General features: G+C 36.2%; 1 protein-coding gene across 1 annotated transcript in view; it reads left to right on the top strand.

The window, feature by feature from the left end:
* LOC122810526 (GDNF family receptor alpha-2-like) overlaps positions 1-22,792 on the top strand; it is a 637,566-nt gene that overhangs the window by 492,071 nt on the left and 122,703 nt on the right. The gene's annotated exons all lie outside the window — the stretch shown is intronic.

The raw sequence follows: 22,792 nt of genomic DNA, 5'->3' as shown, positions 1-22,792 counted from the left end.
GTTTTAAATCACCATTATGGTGATTTGCTAGTTGCTCTTAGAGAAAATGAGGTGGCTTACTGTTCACACTCCTCGTTGGTCCAGTGGCAGTGAGAGCCGTATGGAATGATATGAGACGTGTATTCAATCCCTGAATAAGGGTCAGTGTTTTCTTTCCCGTGTAGTAGTTTTTTCAGTCATTCTCATATTCTAAATTGTTGAGATTGCCTGAAAAACAAGTGAAATGAGCATTGTCATGTAAAAAGTGCAAATGATCAACATAAAGGACTGCAGAGAGGTTGGAATGTTCAAGGCTGAGGGGGGTATTTAAAAAACAGAGGGCCTACAACAAATCCTTAACATAATGTAAACTAAGAAGAGAAGCAAAGGTAATGGATAAAATAAGGCCTAAGCAATTTCACAAGCTTTGAGAGCCACCTATACTGACAGCCTGTCTGCCAATTATGACTCAGTCATTCTGTCATGGCACAAAACGGGTACCTCACAAGGGCAGGCCAATGATGCAGTACTTCTCGTCTGACATTGGGGCTCTTAGATAAAAGCCACGGTATGTTAAAGGCCAAAATAAATTTGTGCAGAGGTTGCAAAAAGAGTGACTTCTGAGTATGTGCTTTCACTGCTCTAAAATAAGTGCCACTTGTATGTAAACAAAGTGTTAATGCCGCTCTAAACTGTGATCTAGATTAGCTATACAATATTGTAACTGGGAAAATAATTTCCTTTTTTCAGACTTCTGTAAAATGTATATATAAAATCATTTGAGAATTAAAGGTACTGTATGTTGCAAACCTTTGATTCAGTTCCAGGTATAAATTATTGTATTACATGTGAGAGTGGCATAGACTCAGCTACAGGTATAAATCACTGCATTATATCTGAGAGTGTCATTGACTCGCCTGCAGATAGAAATCACCGCATTACATCTGAGAGTGTCATTGACTCACCTGCAGATGTAAATCATCGCATTACTCGTGAGAGTGGCATTGACTCATCTGCAGCTGTAAATCACCAAATAACATGTGACAGTGTCACTTATTGATCTGGAACTAGAAATCAGCGCATTACATGTGAGAGTGACATTCACTCAGATGCTGGTATAAATCACCACATTACATGTGAGAGTGTCATTGACTCAGCTACAGCTGTAAATCACTGCATTACATGTGAGACTGGCATTGACTCAGCTACAGCTATAAATCTCTGCATTATATGTGAGAGTGGCATTCAATCAGCTACAGCTATAAATAACCACATTACATGTGACAGTGGCACTGACTCAGCAGCAGCTATAAATCACCGCATTACATGTGAGAGTGACATTGATTCAGCTACAGCTGTAAATCACTGCATTACATGTGAGACTGGCATTGACTCAGTTACAGCTATAAATTACTGCATTATATGTGAGAGTGGCATTCAATCAGCTACAGCTATAAATAACCACATTACATGTGACAGTTGCATTCATTCAGCTGCAGCTATAAATCATCACATTACTTTTGAGAGCGGCATTGACTCAGCTACAGCTGTAAATCACTGCATTACATGTGAGACTAGCACTGACTCAGCTGCAGCTTTAAATCTCTGCATTATATGTGAGAGTGGCATTCAATCAGCTACATGGGGAGATTGGCATAATAGTTAAGGTTTTAACCTTGCAGGCACAAGGTGCAGGGTTCAATTCAATTCACACATGGGGTAACTGGCTAGGCTTAAAATGGCCCACCAGGGCAATTAGCCTAGTACTAATCTATGAACCTATGAACCTATGAACCTACAGCTATAAATAACCACATTACATGTGACAGTGACATTGACTCAGCTGCAGCTATAAATCACCACATTACATGTGAGAGTGGCATTGATTCAGCTGCAGCTATAAAACACAGCATTACATGTGACAGTGGCATTGACTCAGCTGCAGCTATAAAGCACTGCATTACATGTGAATGTGGCATTGATTCAGCTGCAGGTATAAATCACTGTGCTACATGTGAGAGTAGCATTGACTCAGTTACAGATATAAATCACTGCATTACATGAGAGTGGCATTGATTCAGCTGCAGCAATAAATCACTGCATTACATTTGAGAATGGCATTGATTCAGCTACAACTATAAATCACTGCATTATATGTGAGAGTGGCATTCAATCAGCTACAGCTATAAATAACCACATTACATGTGACAGTGGCATTGACTCAGCTGCAGCTATAAATTACTGCATTACATGTGAGAGTGGCATTGACTCAGCTGCAGCTATAAATAACCACATTACATGTGACAGCGGCATTGATTCAGCTCCAGTTATAAATCACTGTATTACATGCAAGAGTAGCATTGACCCAGATGCAGCTATATATCACTGCATTACATGTGAGAGTGGCAATGACTCAGCTGCAGCCATAAATCGGTGCATTAGATGTGTGAGTGCCATTGATTTTTCTGCAGCTATAAATCTCCGCATTACATGTGAGAGTGGCATTGAGTCAGCTGCAGCTTTAAATCACCGCATTACATGTGAGTGTGTCATTGATTCAGCTGCTCCTATAAATCACCACATTACATGTGAGAGTGGCATTGACTCACCTGTAGCTATAAAGCACTGCATTACATTTGAGAGTGCCATTGATTCAGCTGCAGCTATAAATCACCACATAATGTGTCATTTACTCACCGCATTACATGTGAGGGTGGCATTGACTCACCTAAAGCTATAAATCACTGCATTACATCTAAGAGTGGCAATGACTCAGCTGCAGCTATAAATCACTGCATTACATCTGAGAGTGGCAATGACTCAGCTGCAGCTATAAATCGGTGCATTAGATGTGAGAGTGCCATTGATTCTTCTGTAGCTATAAATCTCTGCATTACATGTGAGAGTGGCATCGAGTCAGCTGCAGCTATAAATCACTACATTAGATGTGAGAGTGCCATTGATTCTTCTGCAGCTATAAATCTCCGCATTACATGTGAGAGTTGCTTTGATTCAGCTGCAGCTGTAAATCACCGCATTACCGATGAGAGTGGCATGGATTCTTCTGCAGCTATAAATCACTGCATTGCATGTGAGAGTGGCAATGACTCAGCTGCAGCTATAAATCACTGCATTAGATGTGAGAGTGCCATTGATTCTTCTGCAGCTATAAATCTCTGCATTACATGTGAGAGTGGCATTGACTCACCTGTAGCTATAAAGCACTGCATTACATTTGAGAGTGCCATTGATTCAGCTGCAGCTATAAATCACCACATAACATGTGTCATTTACTCATCTGGAACTAGAAATCACTGCATTACATGTGAGAGTGACATTCACTCAGATGCGGGTATAAATTACCACATTATATGTGAGACTGACATTGACTCACCTAAAGCTATAAATCACCACATTACATGTGAGAGTGGCATTGACTGAGCTCCAGCTATAAATCACTGCATTACATGTGAGAGTGGAGACTCAGCTACAGCTATAAATTGGTGCATTAGATGTGAGTGCCATTAATTCTTCTGCAGCTATAAATCTCCGCATTACATGTGAGAGTGGCATTGAGTCAGCTGCAGCTAGAAATCACCACATTACATGAGAGACTTGCATTGATTCTTCTGCAGCTATAAATCTCTCCACTACATGTGAGAGTGGCAATGACTCAGCTGTAGCTATAAATCACTGCATTAGATGTGAGAGTGCCATTGATTCTTCTGCAGCTATAAATCTCTGCATTACATGTGAGAGTGGCATTGACTCAGCTGCACCTATAAATCACCACATTACAGATGAGTGGCATTGGTTCTTCTACAGCTATAAATGACAGCATTACATGTGACAGTGGTAATGACTCAGCTGCAGCCATTAGATGTTAGAGTGCCATTGATTCTTCTGCAGCTATAAATCTCTACATTACCTGTGAGAGTGGCATTGACTCAGCTGCAGCTATAAATCACTGCATTACCTGTGAGAGTGGCATTGATTCAGATGCAGCTTTAAATCACCACATTACATGTGAGAGTGGCGTTGACTTACCTAAAGCTATAAATCACCTCATTACATGTGAGAGTGGCATTGATTCAGCTGCAAGTATAATTACCGCATTACTTGTGAGAATGGCATTAATTCAGCTGCTGCTATAAATCACCACATTACATGTCAGAATGGCATGGACTCACCTAAAGCTATAAATCAGAGCATTTCATGTGAAAGTGGCAATGATTCATCTGCACCTATAAATCACTGCATTACATGTGAGAGTGGCACTGATTCAGCTGCAGGTATAAATCACTGCATTACATGTGAGAGTGGCATTGACTCTGCTACAGCTATAAACCACTGCATTAAATGTGAGAATGGCATTACCTCATCTACAGCTATAAATCACTGCATTACATGTGAAAGTGGCAATGATTCAGCTGCAGCTATAAATCACTGCATTACATGTGAGAGTGGCATTGACTCAGCTACAGCTATAAATCACTGCATTGCATGTGAGAGTGGCATTGATTCAGCCACAGCTATAAATCACCACATTACATTTGAGAGTGGCATTGACTCAGCTATAAATCACTGCATTACAGTTAAGAGGGGCATTGACTCAGCTACAGCTGTAAACCACTGCATTACATATGAGACTGGCATTGACTCAGCTACAGCTATAAATCACTGCATTATATGTGAGAGTTTCATTCAATGAGCTACAGATATAAATCACCGCATTACATGTGAGAGTGGCATTGATTTTTCTGCAGCTCTAAATCTCTGCACTACATGTGAGAGTGGCAATGACTCAGCTGTAGCTATAAATCACTGCCTTAGATATAAGAGTGCCATTGATTCTTTTGCAGCTATAAATCTCTGCATTACATGTGAGAGTGGTATTGACTCAGCTGCAGCTATAAATCACCCCATTACATGTGAGACTGGCATTGACTCAGCTACAGCTATAAATCACTATATTACATGTGAGAGTGGCATTGACTCAGCTGCTGCTATAAATCACTGCATTTCATGTGAGAGTGGCATTGAATCAGATGCAGCTATAAATCAACGCATTACATGAGAGAGTGGCATTTATTCAGCTGCACCTTTAAATCATAGTTTTACATGTGACAGTGCTATTGATTCAGCTGCAGCTATAAATCACTGCATTACATGTGATGGTGCCATTGATTCAGCTGCAGCTAGAAATCACCGTACTACATGTGAGTGTGGCATTGAATCAGCTACAGGTATAAATCACTGCATTATATGTGAGAGTGGCATTGCCTCCGCTTCAGCTATCAATCACCGCATTACATGTGAGAATTGCATTGACTCAGCTACAGCTATCAATCACTGCATTATATGTGAGTGGGTCATTGACTCAGCTACAGCTATCAATCACTGCATTATATGTGAGTGTGTCATTGACTCAGCTACAGCTATCAATCACTGCATTATATGTGAGTATGTCACTGACTCAGCTACAGCTATCAAGCACTGCATTATATGTGAGAATGGCATTGACTCAGCTACAGCTATCAATCACTGCATTATATGTGAGAGTGGCATTGACTCCGCTACAGCTATCAATCACTGCATTACATGTGATGGTGCCATTGATTCAGCTGCAGCTAGAAACCACTGTACTACATGTGAGTGTGGCATTGAATCAGCTACAGGTATAAATCACTGCATTACATGTAAGAGTGGCATTGACTCAGCTACAGCTATCAATCACTGCATTATATGTGAGAATGGCATTGACTCAGCTACAGCTATCAATCACTGCATTATATGTGAGAATGGCATTGACTCAGCTACAGCTATCAATCACTGCATTATATGTGAGTGGCATTGACTCCGCTACAGCTATCAATCACCGCTTTACATGTGACACTGGCATTGATTCAGGCATACTAAGTAAGCTTTAGCTGTAATGCTCATTATGCCACCCTTGTAGTGCTTCTGCTGCTGTATAGTAATGTAGTTAATATTTATCTCAGACTGCTTTGCATTGATTTCCTTATGAGATGCTTCCTGCAGTGACTGCTTTTAACATTACCAGTAGGTAGATGTGCAGTGCTTGTTTATGAATCTCAACCACTAAAGATGTTATTTGCATGATGCTACTAATGATCAACATTTTCCCACTCCACAGTTATTGCCCTTTGAAGCCATAATGTTTATACTAAAATGATCACGCTGTCATGGTTTTTAAGTTGACATCACTCTTTTTTTTTTTTTTATTTAGTTGTTGGCTATCCACAGCTGACCCTTAATTATTCTAATACAGCTTACTTGTCCACTAGGTCTACTGAACCTAAATTCACTACCCCTAGATATATCACACTACTGTTGAGGAATGTTTTTCTTAACACCTAGTTCCTGCCCCCTGTTTGCATCATACCATCCCTTGGGATTGCATGCAGTGTGCTATGTGGCATATTGTGCACTCTCCACATGAGTCTCAGCTACAGCCTTGCCTTCCTACAGAAAAAAATCACCTACCCACCCTTGGTCTCCACAGTGGATTGGATGTGATGGTTCATGTGAGAGCGTGCTCTTCTCCAGGAAAAGTGCATTAATCTTCTGCACCTTTACTTTTAAGTGCTCAAGCAATTAATCAAACTCAGGGGTTAGTCGGGGCTTTATCCCTATATCTTACCAGAAGAGGCATCATTTGGCATCTTATTGTGATGCAATCCCTAAATTAAAATTTAAAAAAGAAATATTACATGTGTGTTTTTAAGATTGCTCTCTGAATCTCTTCCTTTGCCACAATTTTTTATAAATTAGTTAAATAAATGAATTACTAAAATTAATAGAAAACTGATCATAGCTTGAAATTTCATATATGTATTGTAGAAAAAAATGTACTTCCCATGGATTCTATGACTGTGTCATAGGAGCATTTTATTTGGATTCGTGCCTAATTTATTCTGGCTGATTATGCAGTCTGTGTTATTTTTATAAATAAACAATAGGGGCACATATTTCCAGTGTTCTGTATAGATTAAGCTGTCTTAAAGCAGAAATCGTTGTCTCTGGGATTTCTAGCTTCTCTTTGCAAAAATGAACATATAGAAATGTGTAATGAAGATGGAAACAATGTCCTTTGCTTTTTAGTTTGAAGAGTTTGATTCTCACACTTAACTCCTCTTCATGGTGCTGATGTAGCATTTTTTGTTTAAGGCAGTCATGCAAAAGTAAGAATTCATCAACAGATGTTTGTGATATATAACTGCTGCATTAACAGCCGAACACTTAGGTGGGCATCAGTGTTCTTCAAATGAGAAGCACTTCTGCACTCCTTAGAGCTCTCATAATGTTGTGTGCTAATTACAGACATCACATTACTTGACACATGATGATGTGATTTCATTTGAAATTGTTGTCTAGCCAGCTGTAACTTGCCTCACAGAACATTAACATAAGTTAATTTCATTGATATAAGATGTTTATAGCATCGAATGAAATGACAAGTCACAACAACTCCGAAAAAGAAGAGCACGTTTTGAAAGGGATTTGTTCACTTTTATGCTTATAGCAAAGGATAGCAGCTAGTAGAAATGCACATATCTTAGTTTGTAAGAAGTTTTACTGAATCTTTTCTTCAAGGCATTTTCAGATGATGTCACCTTTTCCCAGTAACAGTGATCTGTTTGGTTCCATCATGCATTGCACCATTGTTTTCTTTACAGTGGTGTTACTTCTGGCTTAAGGAAGAAGTCATTTTGTAAGAAATATCAGATGCAAAGCAAATGATACCAGAACACCAAGTATACATTATAAACATAACTAATACCTCTCCCATACCTACACACACAAAGCCACAAATAGTAATAAAGAAATTTCCACATAACTTATCACTGTTAGCTTGGAAGGTTTACATATGTCCGTGCAAATACTGAAGAAAGAGTAATCTGTACTGTGGAATGTATGATTTCTTTAATCACCAGGCAGACCTAATGTTGTTATTGTCACATCACTTCATTCCTTGCCTTATCATCTGAGTTTACATCTGTTTCACAGAATACGTTATAGGCTCATAGGTAAATCCTATGCAATCAGTCTGTGGAACACTACAAGCGTAACCAAAAACCCCATTCAAAATTTCCCCCCTGTCTCAAGGAGGTCAAGACTAGACAGGCCAGTAAAGAATTTAAAGCTGCCCATCCAGTTATCCACATTTACCTTGAAGGTGGCAAAGGTGTTACTGTGTTTGACAAGTAGTGGAAGTTTGCTCGAGGGGAGAAGGATACATCAGAATATGAACCTATCATGCACTGTATTTTCTTTGTTAATGAAGGTTAAGTTCCTTGGTATATAAGATACCATTCATTCTCTGAAGGAATAAGAGGTCAAAGAGGGGTGAATCTTCATGTCTCAAAAGGCTACTGTCAGATCCTAATGGAGGAGTTTATAAGACAGAGTAAAGAAAAAGGACAACCAGTCTGTTCTGATGACTAAGAATTTTTAGGCCACTGTCTTTTTTTATATGAATCTCTGAGTTGTCTCTCTAGTTGAGTGGTATGTTTAGACAAATACATGACAAAGATATGGTGGAGATGCTTTTGGAAATTAGACGAACTAGACAGAAATCTTTCTGAACTACTGTGGATACATGATGGTCAAAAGATAAGGCATTATCAACAAGAGTGCCTACATCTCTTGCAACAGTGTCTGATTAGATTACCTATATGGTATGTGAAAATGTTTTCTTTACTGAAATGAACTCTGCTACATTTTTTCACATTTAATTTTAGGTCACTGCCTAGCACCATATGTTAACATGTTCTACCTCATATTGGAGCAATTGCAAGCTAGTGCAGTATCAAATAATAATACCCAATTTACAGTCATCTGCAGACTTGGCTAACCACTTGTCAGTAGTGCTGGCTTAAGGGTCTGAGAAACTAGACGCTAAATAGGAGAGGGCCCAACAGTGAGCCCTGTGGTGTACCACATAGGAAAGGGCCCAAAATTTAGCCCTGTGGTATATCACATAGGAGGAGGTCCAAAACAGAGCCCTGTGATATACCAGTGGTAGTGTTTTTGCTTTCAGAAGTGGCCCCTATAACTCTAACCACATGGGTTCTGTCAGACAACAATTAGCTCTCCACAGGGCAAGATACAGTTTTATATTCAGATTTAAAGGTCTGCCAATAGTACCTGCATGGGGAATAGTGTCAAAAGCTTGGCCAGATCCAGTTATGCTGTATGTGTTGCATAACCACTATCCACTGGTTTGATTACTTTCTCAAAAAAATTAATGAGGTTAAAAAGCCAAATTGGTGAAGTCCAAGGTTAAGAGATGTTCAGATTATAGAATTATAAGATAATATGTTCCATAGCTTTACATATGAAGCTAATGAAACTAAAAGGTCTATATTAGTTACAAGGGTCCATGGTACGGCCGCCTTTTTGTAATGCTGTTACAGTGACTGTTTTCCAGGCTTCAGTAATATAACCAGTGGAGAGGCTTCGATTAAGAGCATTAAGTAGGGGTTCAGAAAGGCCATATTTGGCACTGATGATCAGACAAGCTGGTATATTAATGGGACCCATGGTGAGATGTTAGCTTTTGAGAGGGTTGACAGAACCTGTTTTGTAACAATTAAGGGGGAGGGGTTCTGGTACCTGTGAAATAACTATAACTGTTGGTGGAGTAAAATTTACACTAAATTTGTTAGCTAGTGTATTCATGTTTTCCTTTGGATCAGAGTATGCAGCATTATTCTGGATTAGCTCCAAATATTGTTGGATATTGGTTCTTAACTTTATGATATGGTATGATCTGTAGTTATTTTTAGCTTTAGTGGCAATTTTACAGTCATACTCAGCTTTAAGCTTTTGATGGTTCCTTAAGCTCTTTACTATTTTGTTTAACACTGCTCCTAAAGTAGGTAGACTGAGACCTCTTACACAATTTAAGCAATTTCTTTCTCAGTCTATGATTTATTTATACAGGTATTCCACCACAGCAGTTTGTTTTTAAACTTCTCGTCATATTTGGTATGGATGATGACTGTCACAACAACTGAAGTGGGAGTAAATGATGGAGGACTAGGCAGCAACTTTAGCAGATTTTGGTTTGATTTTGAGGAATCCCTAAGCAGAGAGGTATTTACAGGGCGAGTACCACATTTTTAAAGAAAACAGTTCAGTAATGTATGGTCTACATTAACAAGTCATGGTGATACATATGGAATGGTTGCATTTGTGAGGACTAGATCTAGTATATTGGGGTTCCTTGTATGATGATTAATGGGAATTAGCATTTATAATGACAAGGAAGCATTGGGCATGCCAACAATCAGCAGTGTAGGTTAGCCACTTTAATGACCTACAGTTGAAGTTCCCAAGAAAAAAGGTGTTGGGCTTAAAGGGTATCTCAGCTAATGTGTTAAGATATCAAACCAGATGGGCCTTTTACAACTGGTTATGTCCTGGCTGCTTGCAGACCAAAAATTTGTAGCCATGAACTTAAACATATTGCAACTCACACAGACTTATGTTTGTACTTTAACTCAAATATATGTTCAAGCAACATCTGGCAGCCATACAAAGTCAGTGGGGCTCCCAGGTACTGCTTGAGCACCTGGTCATGTTTGAATAAGGTAAATGTGGCAGCTACGGGGGGGAATGAAAGACATTGGAAGCTTACATTAGGCTTAGCCATACATCTGGATGGAAATTTAGGTTTAGGTTGCAGAATTTTTATTGGAAAAAAATTCTGCAACCTAAACCTGTCAGAAATGTAACACTTCACAGATCGTGACATTTGATGCATCTCTGATGGTTGTTAATGCTAAGAGCAGTAATAATACACTTTTTTTTTTTATGGAAAATGTGCTACGTTCCCACAAGACTGATGTTTGTGAAACATGATTAAAGAACAATGACTGGAAACCTTTTCTGTGAGGGTATAAATGTCTTTACTGTAACAAACATTATAAAATAAAATCAGGTGAAGGTGATATGATAGGGATTAAAGATAGTTATGAGACCCATGATTATTATAGCAACAACCAACTCCACAGTGTGGTATATTGAAGATTTACCCACGGTTGGTATGGTTTAATCATGACGGTAAAGCCTGAATGATTACACAAACGCAACAGGGGGTAAATCTTCAATACATCTCACCTAGGAGTTGGTTATTACTATTATACAATGACAGTATTTAAGAAAAAAAATAACTTGCTTTTTTTAAATAATGTTTTTGTATAATGGCACCATGATGTTTTTCCATGTTGCTTCTGTATCCTTTGGCTTTCTTGATGTACTGCACATGCATATGGGACTTATGTTACAATGCTTCAGCATTACATCAGTGCTTTGAAAAGCAAGCAATGTAGATGGGAAGGTCTCCTTTGCTTCTTCTTCTTTTTTATAAAATAAATTGGAATTCAGACAGATTAGAGGTACGAGAAAGGACAAAAATACAAGGAAAATCAGGTACGTTTCTATAGTTTTGCAGAATGTACTTGATTTTCTTTGCATTTTCTCTGCCCGCCATTCATACCTCTCAACCTCTTACCTCAAGAAAACTGGAAAGCCTTGACATATATTAATAGAAAAAAGTCCTGGCAACCGGAGTTTTTCTGTTGGCATATGCTTGATTTACAATGGGGTGCACTGGTTAGGCTGACCGAGTAGCATGCATGGTTTTGAATGACTTGTCATTGTATAATACATGTTTAATGATAACAATATTATAGACATACATGTATAGCTATGACAATAAAGACACCCTGGAACATATAACAATTGTTGGAGTGTATAGACCACCAAAGTCAAGTGCTGATGACCTAGAAGAATTCATGTATTTCTTACAAGAAACACAGGAGGGAAGAATAATTGTGGCTGGGGACTTAAATTTAAAGAAACATACTGGAATAATATTGATTCAAGAACATTAGTAAGGAAATTATTCACAACGTATGTTAAAAAAAAAAAAGGGAAAGGAACACACTAGACGTTTGTGTTCCTAAAGAAATTACTGGTACTGTTACTGTTACGGCATGTCACAATGTACCACCATTGATGTGCAAATATCATTGGGTTATAAAGGTTAATTTATTACTTGATAATTCTCCCAAACTGATATCTAAACCAATGCACAGAAGGTTAATTACAGATTATATGGAAGCAAAACAGTCGCTATGTAAAACTAACTGGAGTGAGGTGTTCAGTGGAAAAACTGCAGAAGGCATATGGAAAGTTTTGAAAGAGAAATTGTTTTAGTGCAAAAAATTAAAAACAAAAATTTTTAAACATCATGATCTAGGCATACAATATCAGTGGGATATATTTCCATAAGAACAAGATACCTAATTAAGGTGAGAGACAAAAAAATATAAGAAATTGAAAAGAGGTCAAACTACAGGTTGGAAAACTGAAATAAATAAGCTGGACAAACAAATTAAGCATAGTGTGAGACAAGATCAAGAAAATTTTGAAGAAAATGAGCATAATAGGGAAACATGTTTTCATATTTATAAGATGTGGAAGGAGTAAAGACATACAAATTGATAAACCGTGCGTAAATACTGAAATTTATTCTCAGACACAACAGATTCTAGATATATTTACAAAATATTATGCAAAACAGTTTGGCTTCACAAAATGCATACCTCTCAACCTCTTAGCTCAAGAAAACTGGAAAGCCTTGGCATATATTAGTAGAAGAATGTCTGGGTAACTGGAATTTTTCTATTGGTATATGCTTGATTTACAATGGGTGCACTGGTTAGGCTGACCCAGCAGCATGCTTGTTTTTGAATGACCTGTCATTGTATAATACATGTTTAATAATAACACCAATGCTATAGATTGTATTACTGTGACAAAGAAACCAACCCTGGAACATATAACAATCGTTGGAGTATACAGACCACGAAAGTCAAGTGCAGATGACCTAGAAAAAGTCATACATTTCTTGCATGAAACACAGGAGGGAAGAATAATGGGGGCTGGGCACTTAAATTTAACAGAAACAGATCGGAATAATATTGATTCAAGAACATTACCAAGGAAATGATTAGCAATGTATGTTCAAAAACAACAATTGCTTCAGACTGTAAAAAAAACTATCAAGGAAAGGAACACACATTGTTTGTGTTCCTAAAGAAATTACTATTACTGTTACATCATGTCAAGTTTTACCAACACTGATGTGCAGTGTTTATGGGGTTATAAAGATTAATTTGTTGCTAGATAATTCTCCCAAACTGAAGTCTAAACCAATGCACAGAAGGTTAATTACAGATTATATGGAAGTAAAACAGTCACTATGTAAAACTAACTGGAGCGAGGTGTTAGTGGAAAAACTGCAGAAGGAATGTGAAAAGTTTTGAAAGAGAACTTGTTTTAGTACAAAAAAAATAAAAAAAAATGTTACACGGTCTAAAATTGTTGAAAAAATAATGGAGAATGTAATACTGGTTAAGTTATCACAAATGTAAAGGTTAGGACTTGAAACCATATATCAGCATGCATATGTTGAAAATAGATCTGTAACATGATGTTGTATAACAATATAATAGCTATGAATAAAAAAATTGTTCTGTGATATAATTTATATAGAATTAACTTCAGCATTTGACAGGGACATACACAAAATATTGATCAATAAATTAGAACATCTAGGTATTGATTTACTCTTGATAAGATGGATAGTAGCTGCATAGCTTACAGGGAGCACATGGCATGTATCATACAGCAGTTGGACAGACAACATTCTTGATTACAGTCAGGGTGTCCCATAGGGCTCTGTCCTAGTCCCTTACTTCTTTAGATTGTATCTTTCAGACCTATCTTTTTCATCTGAGCTGTTCTACAGTCTGTATGCTGATGACTTGAAAATGTGTTAAAGATGGGGCATGTCTACAACAGAACTCGACTAAATGACCATTTAGGCAGAGGAGAATAATATGATGATAAATGCATAAACTGAAATGCGAATATTTAATACAGCACACAGTGACTGAGACTGTAGTTTCATTTAAGAACAGAGGTATATGGGCAGATCTAGCTATTAGTTGTTCTAATCATATCAACCAATTGGTTAATGATAGTTATAGAAATAGAGGCTGTACAAAAAGATTTATAAAGTCTAGGAAATCAGAAATAATGAAGTCATTGTTTGTTAATTAAAGTAGCCCGTAGAATAACAATATGGAAACCGTATGAGCAAATAAGCAGAGAGTAAACTGGAAATATACCAAGGGCATCCATGCATGAGAAAACTTAAGTTATTATGAAAGACTAAAATATCTGAACTTGCACAGTGTCTTATAGATATTTAAGAGGAGATCGTGTTCAGGTATATAAGGCATTTAGGGACAACTACCTCTGGGAATGTTTGGGGTTATCAAAACGTACTAGAGAATAATCAGATAACCTACGTAGAAGGTTCTATAGGAATGAGACGTGTACAAATTGGTTCTCTGACAGAGTAGCTGATGCATAGAACAGACTACCAAATTACATTAAAAAAGTACTAGTCTAGATATTTTTTAAGAACAGTCTGGACACTTATTATTGGCAGGCTAGAAGGGTATAAATGCCTGTGCTTGAAACTTTTGTATATATGAAAATTTAGGTTTTGGGGGTTGGGTAAGGAATTTAATGTTAAGAAGTGATCAGGAAATAGATTTAGGGGTGGAAAAGGAATTTATAGTTAAGAAGTAATCAGGAAATTTAGTTGTAGGTTGTGACTGGCAAAAATTTAATCTAGGTAGAAGGAGGTGAGTTTATGGTTATAAAGTGATCAGAGAATTTAAGTATGGGGAAAAGTCAGCAAATTAAAATCAGTAAACGTTTAATGTCTCACCTGTACTTGGCCTTTGCTTAGTGGTATGCTGTTGGCTGTTTTACAGCACTACAATGGAGGAGAGCCTCTACTACCCCTCTGCACCTTAAGGTTCCCCCTTCCCTCTGTAATTAATGAGGTACTCTCTTCTCTACCTGGGAGACTGAAACTTTCTTAATTGCTCTTTCAAGCTGCTGTGTTTGTGAATATATCTCTTTTCTGCATAGCTCATTCTATATTATACCATGACCCCCCATTAATATTCCAAAACGTGCACGCTGATTGGCCAGCGTGCATGTTGTAAATCGACTTATACTAATGGAAAAAGGTCCGGTCGCCCGGACTTTTTCCATTAGTATAAGTCTCTTTTAAAACACTGTCTCGCTATGTTAAAAGAGTTTAACATAGCTACACAGGTTTAAAAAAAGCAACGGAGATCTCCGTTGCTTATTTTAAAGCTGTCTCGCTATGTTAAACCCATTTAACATAGCGAAACAGTAAAAATCAACGGAGATCTTGCTTTCTCCGTTGCTTTTGGCCACAGCTCTGATGTACTGCGTAGGCATGCGCAGTACATCAGAACTGCCGCGGATACCAGACAGCTGCGGAAGGGCAGCAAAGAGGCATTATACAATGCCATTATTTAAGAAAAGTAATTATTTCTTTTCTTAAATAATGTCATAGTATAATAGCAGTAACCCACTTCTGGGTGTGGTAATGCGGATTTACCCACGGTTGTCTTTGTTTGGTCCTCGGGCTTCACTCGGGACCAAACCACGCCAACCGTGGGTAAATCCCGCATTACCCACACCCAGGCGTGGGTTATTGCTATATTAGTTTGCTTCTTCCCTTCTTTTCCGTGTCCGGAAGATTTACTTATAACTACTTACTCCAGCATTATGTTATCCTTCTACCCTTATTTATTTTATTCTACAACTTTAAATACTACATAGTGTCAGAATTACTTTTTGCATTTACACTAGAAAGCACACTAAGTTAATCATGAGCAAATTCTATCAGTGCCAATTCCATTTTTCATTTTTGTAACCCATTAGTCCTGAGGGGCTATAACCCACCCCTTCCAGTAGAATATTTTGTGCCATTACTCCGCAGTTTGGACGGGACCCACTCCACTCACATTTGCTATGCTCAAGCTTGTTCTGTCCTCTAATTTCCTAATTTCCAGCCATCCCCACTTCAAATACGTTTATACCTCAAATAACGCCACCACTATAAAACCGATGTCCAATCCTTGCTAACATCCCCTTTCACTTATAGTACTCAAAACTGCCTTCCCTCCTGCCATCTCTGTCATCTACTGGAGCTCTTCCACCTTCATCCTGCATTATGCGTTTATTTCACAATCCTCCCCCCTTTCTTCCACTCTTCCCACCTGCACTTCCCAGTACTACGCCTGCCTTCCTCAGTGACGTCTCCTAAAACTGCCGTACATGGCCGCTTACCCCTGCCTCACTAGCATTCTTACCGTCACTCCCTCACCTCGTAATGTTGCTACTCTTCTTGCTTCGCCTAGCAAATATTACAAGAGTTCACAATAAGCCAGTCTCAAATGATATGTCCAACATGACTTCCTCTGTCTATTACCAAGAAGAAAAAAACAGCAATTTTACTATCTCTCCGTGCCTGTACAATATTGACCTCATCTCTGTTTTAAATACAAACTAGTTGTTTACTAGAGACCCATCCACAAAGTAAATGTCATTCTCATAAGAACAAGGTTAGATACCAAATCAATGTTATGCTTTTCTAAAATCTCAAAATGCAGCGACTTCCTACCTAAGCCAAGTACACTTAACCTAATGTTATACAAGGTACATCATCACCCTTAATATCCCACATGGAATATTGTCACCCTTAATGCCCGACATGGCACATCATTACCTTAATGCCCCCTCATCAGGTAAATACGATCAAGCAAAACAAAATCCCATCTCGGACCACCCACATATACCAAACTTACACTGTCTCTTTACTCAAACACATTCAGTTGCTTCTCCCATAGCAACCTGTCATTCCGACCCTCTCATATCTAAAGGTCCTACAAAAATCATAAATCTTGATACTCTAAACCTGCATAGCATATGCGATGAACTCACTGACCTACTTTTCTGGATCACTTTTCATACCAAGAACATCTTATTAATCACTATAACCAGGCTTAAACCTAGTATTAAAGATGCAAAATTCCATCCAACTGATTATAATATAATATAATACAATACAATGCAATATAATACAATAGCATACAATATAATGCAATGTAATGTAATACAACATAATATAATACATTGTAATACAATACAATGCAATACAATACAATATAATCTAATACAATTTGTATAATGGCTCTACTCTATCCCAGCACTTACTCCAGTACCAAATACTCAGAGCCTACTCCAAAATTCCATACTGCAGATATAGTCATCACCTTCCTTAATTTATTGATTTATTGTATTTATTTACATTTATTTCCCAGGAAATTCCAACTGGACACATGTACTTTTTCAGTGGAGCTGGGGAGTAAAGCTCCACAGAACAATAAATGAGCAGCAGAGTACACGAAGAACAACTGAATATACATACAATAGCAAATAATACATACTGCAGCAAACATTAGCTATACATACAATATGAAACATAGTAATGAACAGATATACCACTAGCAAATAATACATACTGCAGCAAACATTAGCTATACATACAATATGAAACATAGTAATGAACAGATATACCAACAGTAAATAATACATACTGCAGCAAACATTAGCTATACATACAATATGAGACATAGTAATGAACAGATATACCAATAGCAAATAATACATACTGCAGCAAACATTAGCTATACATACAATATGGAACATAGTAATGAACAGATATATCAATAGCAAATAATACATACTGCAGCAAACATTACATATACATACAATATGAAACATAGTAATGAACAGATATACCATTAGCAAATAATACATACTGCAGCAAACATTAGTTATACGTACAAAATGAAACATAGTAATGAACAGATATACCATTAGCAAATAATACATACTGCAGCAAACATTAGTTATACATACAATATGAAACATAGTAATGAACAGATATACCACTAGCAAATAATACATACTGCAGCAAACATTAGCTATACATACACTATGAAACATAGTAATGAACAGATATACTAATAGCAAATAATACATACTGCAGCAAACATTAGCGACACATACAATATGAAACATAGTAATGAACAGATATACCAATAGCAAACAATACATACTGCAGCAAACATTAGCGACACATACAATATGAAACATAGTAATGAACAGATATACCACTAGCAAATAATACATACTGCAGCAAACATTAGCTATACATACAATATGAAACATAGTAATGAACAGATATACCAATAGCAAATAGTACATACTGCAGCAAACATTAGTTATATATATAATATGAAACATAGTAATGAACAGATGTACCACTAGCAAATAATACATACTGCAGCAAACATTAGTTATACATACAATATGAAACATAGTAATGAAGATATACCACTAGCTAATAATACATACTGCAGCAAACATTAGCTATACATACAATATGAAACATAGTAATGAACAGATATACCAATAGCAAATAATACATACTGCAGCAAACATTACATATACATACAATATGAAACATAGTAATGAACAGATATACCAATAGCAAATAATACATACTGCAGCAAACATTAGCGACACATACAATATGAAACATAGTAATGAACAGATATACCAATAGTAAATAATACATACTTCAGCAAACATTAGCGACACATACAATATGAAACATAGTAATGAACAGATATACCAATAGCAAATAATACATACTGCAGCAAAAATTAGTTATACGTACAATATGAAACATAGTAATGAACAGATATACCACTAGCAAATAATACATACTGCAGCAAACATTAGTTATACATACAATATGAAACATAGTAATGAACAGATATACCACTAGCAAATAATACATACTGCAGCAAACATTAGCTATACATGCACTATGAAACATAGTAATGAACAGATATACCAATAGCAAATAATACATACTGCAGCAAACATTAGCGACACATACAATATGAAACATAGTAATGAACAGATATACCAATAGCAAACAATACATACTGCAGCAAACATTAGCGACACATACAATATGAAACATAGTAATGAACAGATATACCAATAGCAAATAGTACATACTGCAGCAAACATTAGTTATACATACAATATGAAACATAGTAATGAACAGATATCCCACTAGCTAATAATACATACTGCAGCAAACATTAGCTATACATACAATATGAAACATAGTAATGAACAGATATACCAATAGCAAATAATACATACTGCAGCAAACATTAGTTATACATACAATATGAAACATAGTAATGAACAGATATACCACTAGCAAATAATACATACTGCAGCAAACATTAGTTATACATACAATATGAAACATAGTAATGAACAGATATACCACTAGCTAATAATACATACTGCAGCAAATATTAGCTATACATACAATATGAAACATAGTAATGAACAGATATACCAATAGCAAATAATACATACTGCAGCAAACATTAGTTATACATACAATATGAAACATAGTAATGAACAGATATACCACTAGCAAATAATACATACTGCAGCAAACATTAGTTATACATACAATGTGAAACATAGTAATGAACAGATATACCACTAGCTAATAATACATACTGCAGCAAACATTAGCTATACATACAATATGAAACATAGTAATGAACAGATATACCAATAGCAAATAATACATCCTGCAGCAAACATTAGCTATACATACAATATGGAACATAGTAATGAACAGATATACCAATAGCAAATAATACATACTGCAGCAAACATTACCGACACATACAATATGAAACATAGTAATGAACAGATATACCAATAGCAAATAATACATACTGCAGCAAACATTAGCGACACATACAATATGAAACATAATAATGAACAGATATACCACTAGCAAATAATACATACTGCAGCAAACATTAGTTATATATATAATATGAAACATAGTAATGAACAGATATACCACTAGCAAATAATACATACTGCAGCAAACATTAGTTATACATACAATATGAAACATAGTAATGAACAGATATACCACTAGCTAATAATACATACTGCAGCAAACATTAGCTATACATACAATATGAAACATAGTAATGAACAGATATACCAATAGCAAATAATACATACTGCAGCAAACATTAGTTATACATACAATATGAAACATAGTAATGAACAGATATACCACTAGCAAATAATACATACTGCAGCAAACATTAGTTATACATACAATATGAAACATAGTAATGAACAGATATACCACTAGCTAATAATACATACTGCAGCAAACATTAGCTATACATACAATATGAAACATAGTAATGAACAGATATACCAATAGCAAATAATACATCCTGCAGCAAACATTAGCTATACATACAATATGGAACATAGTAATGAACAGATATACCAATAGCAAATAATACATACTGCAGCAAACATTACCGACACATACAATATGAAACATAGTAATGAACAGATATACCAATAGCAAATAATACATACTGCAGCAAACATTAGCGACACATACAATATGAAACATAATAATGAACAGATATACCACTAGCAAATAATACATACTGCAGCAAACATTAGCTATACATACAATATGAAACATAGTAATGAACAGATATACCAATAGCAAATAATACATCCTGCAGCAAACATTAGCAATACATACAATATGGAACATAGTAATGAACAGATATACCAATAGCAAATAATACATACTGCAGCAAACATTAGCTATACATACAATATGAAACATAGTAATGAACAGATATACCACTAGCAAATAATACATACTGCAGCAAACATTAGCTATACATACACTATGAAACATAGTAATGCACAGATATACCAATAGCAAATAATACATACTGCAGCAAACATTAGCGACACATACAATATGAAACATAGTAATGAACAGATATACCAATAGCAAACAATACATACTGCAGCAAACATTAGCGACACATACAATATGAAACATAGTAATGAACAGATATACCAATAGCAAACAATACATACTGCAGCAAACATTAGCGACACATACAATATGAAACATAGTAATGAACAGATATACCAATAGCAAATAGTACATACTGCAGCAAACATTAGTTATACATACAATATGAAACATAGTAATGAACAGATATACCACTAGCAAATAATACATACTGCAGCAAACATTAGTTATACATACAATATGAAACATAGTAATGAACAGATATACCACTAGCTAAAAATACATACTGCAGCAAGCATTAGCTATACATACAATATGAAACATAGTAATGAACAAATATACCAATAGCAAATAATGCATACTGCAGCAAACATTACATATACATACAATATGAAACATAGTAATGAACAGATATACCAATAGCAAATAATACATACTGCAGCAAACATTAGCGACACATACAATATGAAACATAGTAATGAACAGATATACCAATAGCAAATAATACATACTGCAGCAAACATTAGTTATACGTACAATATGAAACATAGTAATGAACAGATATACCAATAGCAAATAGTACATACTGCAGCAAACATTAGCTATACATACAATATGAAACATAGTAATGAACAGATATACCACTAGCAAATAATACATACTGTAGCAAACATTACATATACATACAATATGAAACATAGTAATGAACAGATATACCACTAGCAAATAATACATACTGCAGCAAACATTAGTTATACATACAATATGAAACATAGTAATGAACAGATATACCACTAGCTAATAATACATACTGCAGCAAACATTAGCTATACATACAATATGAAACATAGTAATGAACAGATATACCAATAGCAAATAATACATCCTGCAGCAAACATTAGCTATACATACAATATGAAACATAGTAATGAACAGATATACCAATAGCAAATAATACATACTGCAGCAAACATTAGCGACACATACAATATGAAACTTAGTAATGAACAGATATACCAATAGCAAATAATACATACTGCAGCAAACATTAGCTATACATACAATATGAAACATAGTAATGAACAGATATACCACTAGCAAATATTACATACTGCAGCAAACATTAGTTATACATACAATATAAAGCATAGTAATGAACAGATATACCAATATCTAGCTAGAGGCTAGGAATAAAGGTAGGATGTATATACAGATAGTACTAAGCTCAAACGGATACTGTTCTAAACTCCTATACCTAAATCGTATATACAAATATTGCACTAAACCCACATGTAGGTGGAACAAGCTAGAGAGCTAATGGGATGGAAGGGGAAGATAGAGGAGTAAGAAGAGGAGACTGAGTGAGTAGTATATGTGGTAGTTAGAGGAAGCTAGGTGTAAGTCAGTTGGATATGTATTTGTAGATGAGATGAAGTGAGGTAGTTAAGCATGTTATAACAGGTCTGAGAGATTTAGTGAGGAGGGAAGTGGAGGGTAAAGGGTGAGCCATAGCCTGCAGAGGAAGGAATGCAATGATCAGATGGTGTGAGGTGGGGTGGCTATGGGGAGGGGAGAGGAAGGGGAGGTTAAAAGGAGGGTTACTAGTCGGAATTGGTGCATGGGCATAACCAGAGACTTTTTAAATAAGTTTTTAGTCCAGTCATGAAGTGATTGCAAGAAGGTAGTGTGGTTATAGGGGGGGGGGGGGTTGTTCCATAATCTGGATATGATGCAGGAGAATAGTGCTTCTCCTGCTGATTTATTGGGTTTGGTCACTAGAAGTAGATTTTTGCTGCTGGAGCGTACTGATCTAGGGGAGCAGTAGGTCTGGAGAAG

The sequence above is a fragment of the Protopterus annectens genome, chromosome 9.part0 (genome assembly GCF_019279795.1).
Source record: "Protopterus annectens isolate FY-2018-M chromosome 9.part0, PAN1.0, whole genome shotgun sequence".
In the NCBI taxonomy this organism is placed as follows: Eukaryota; Metazoa; Chordata; order Ceratodontiformes; family Protopteridae; genus Protopterus; species Protopterus annectens.
This window is presented reverse-complemented; position numbering and strand designations above follow the sequence as displayed.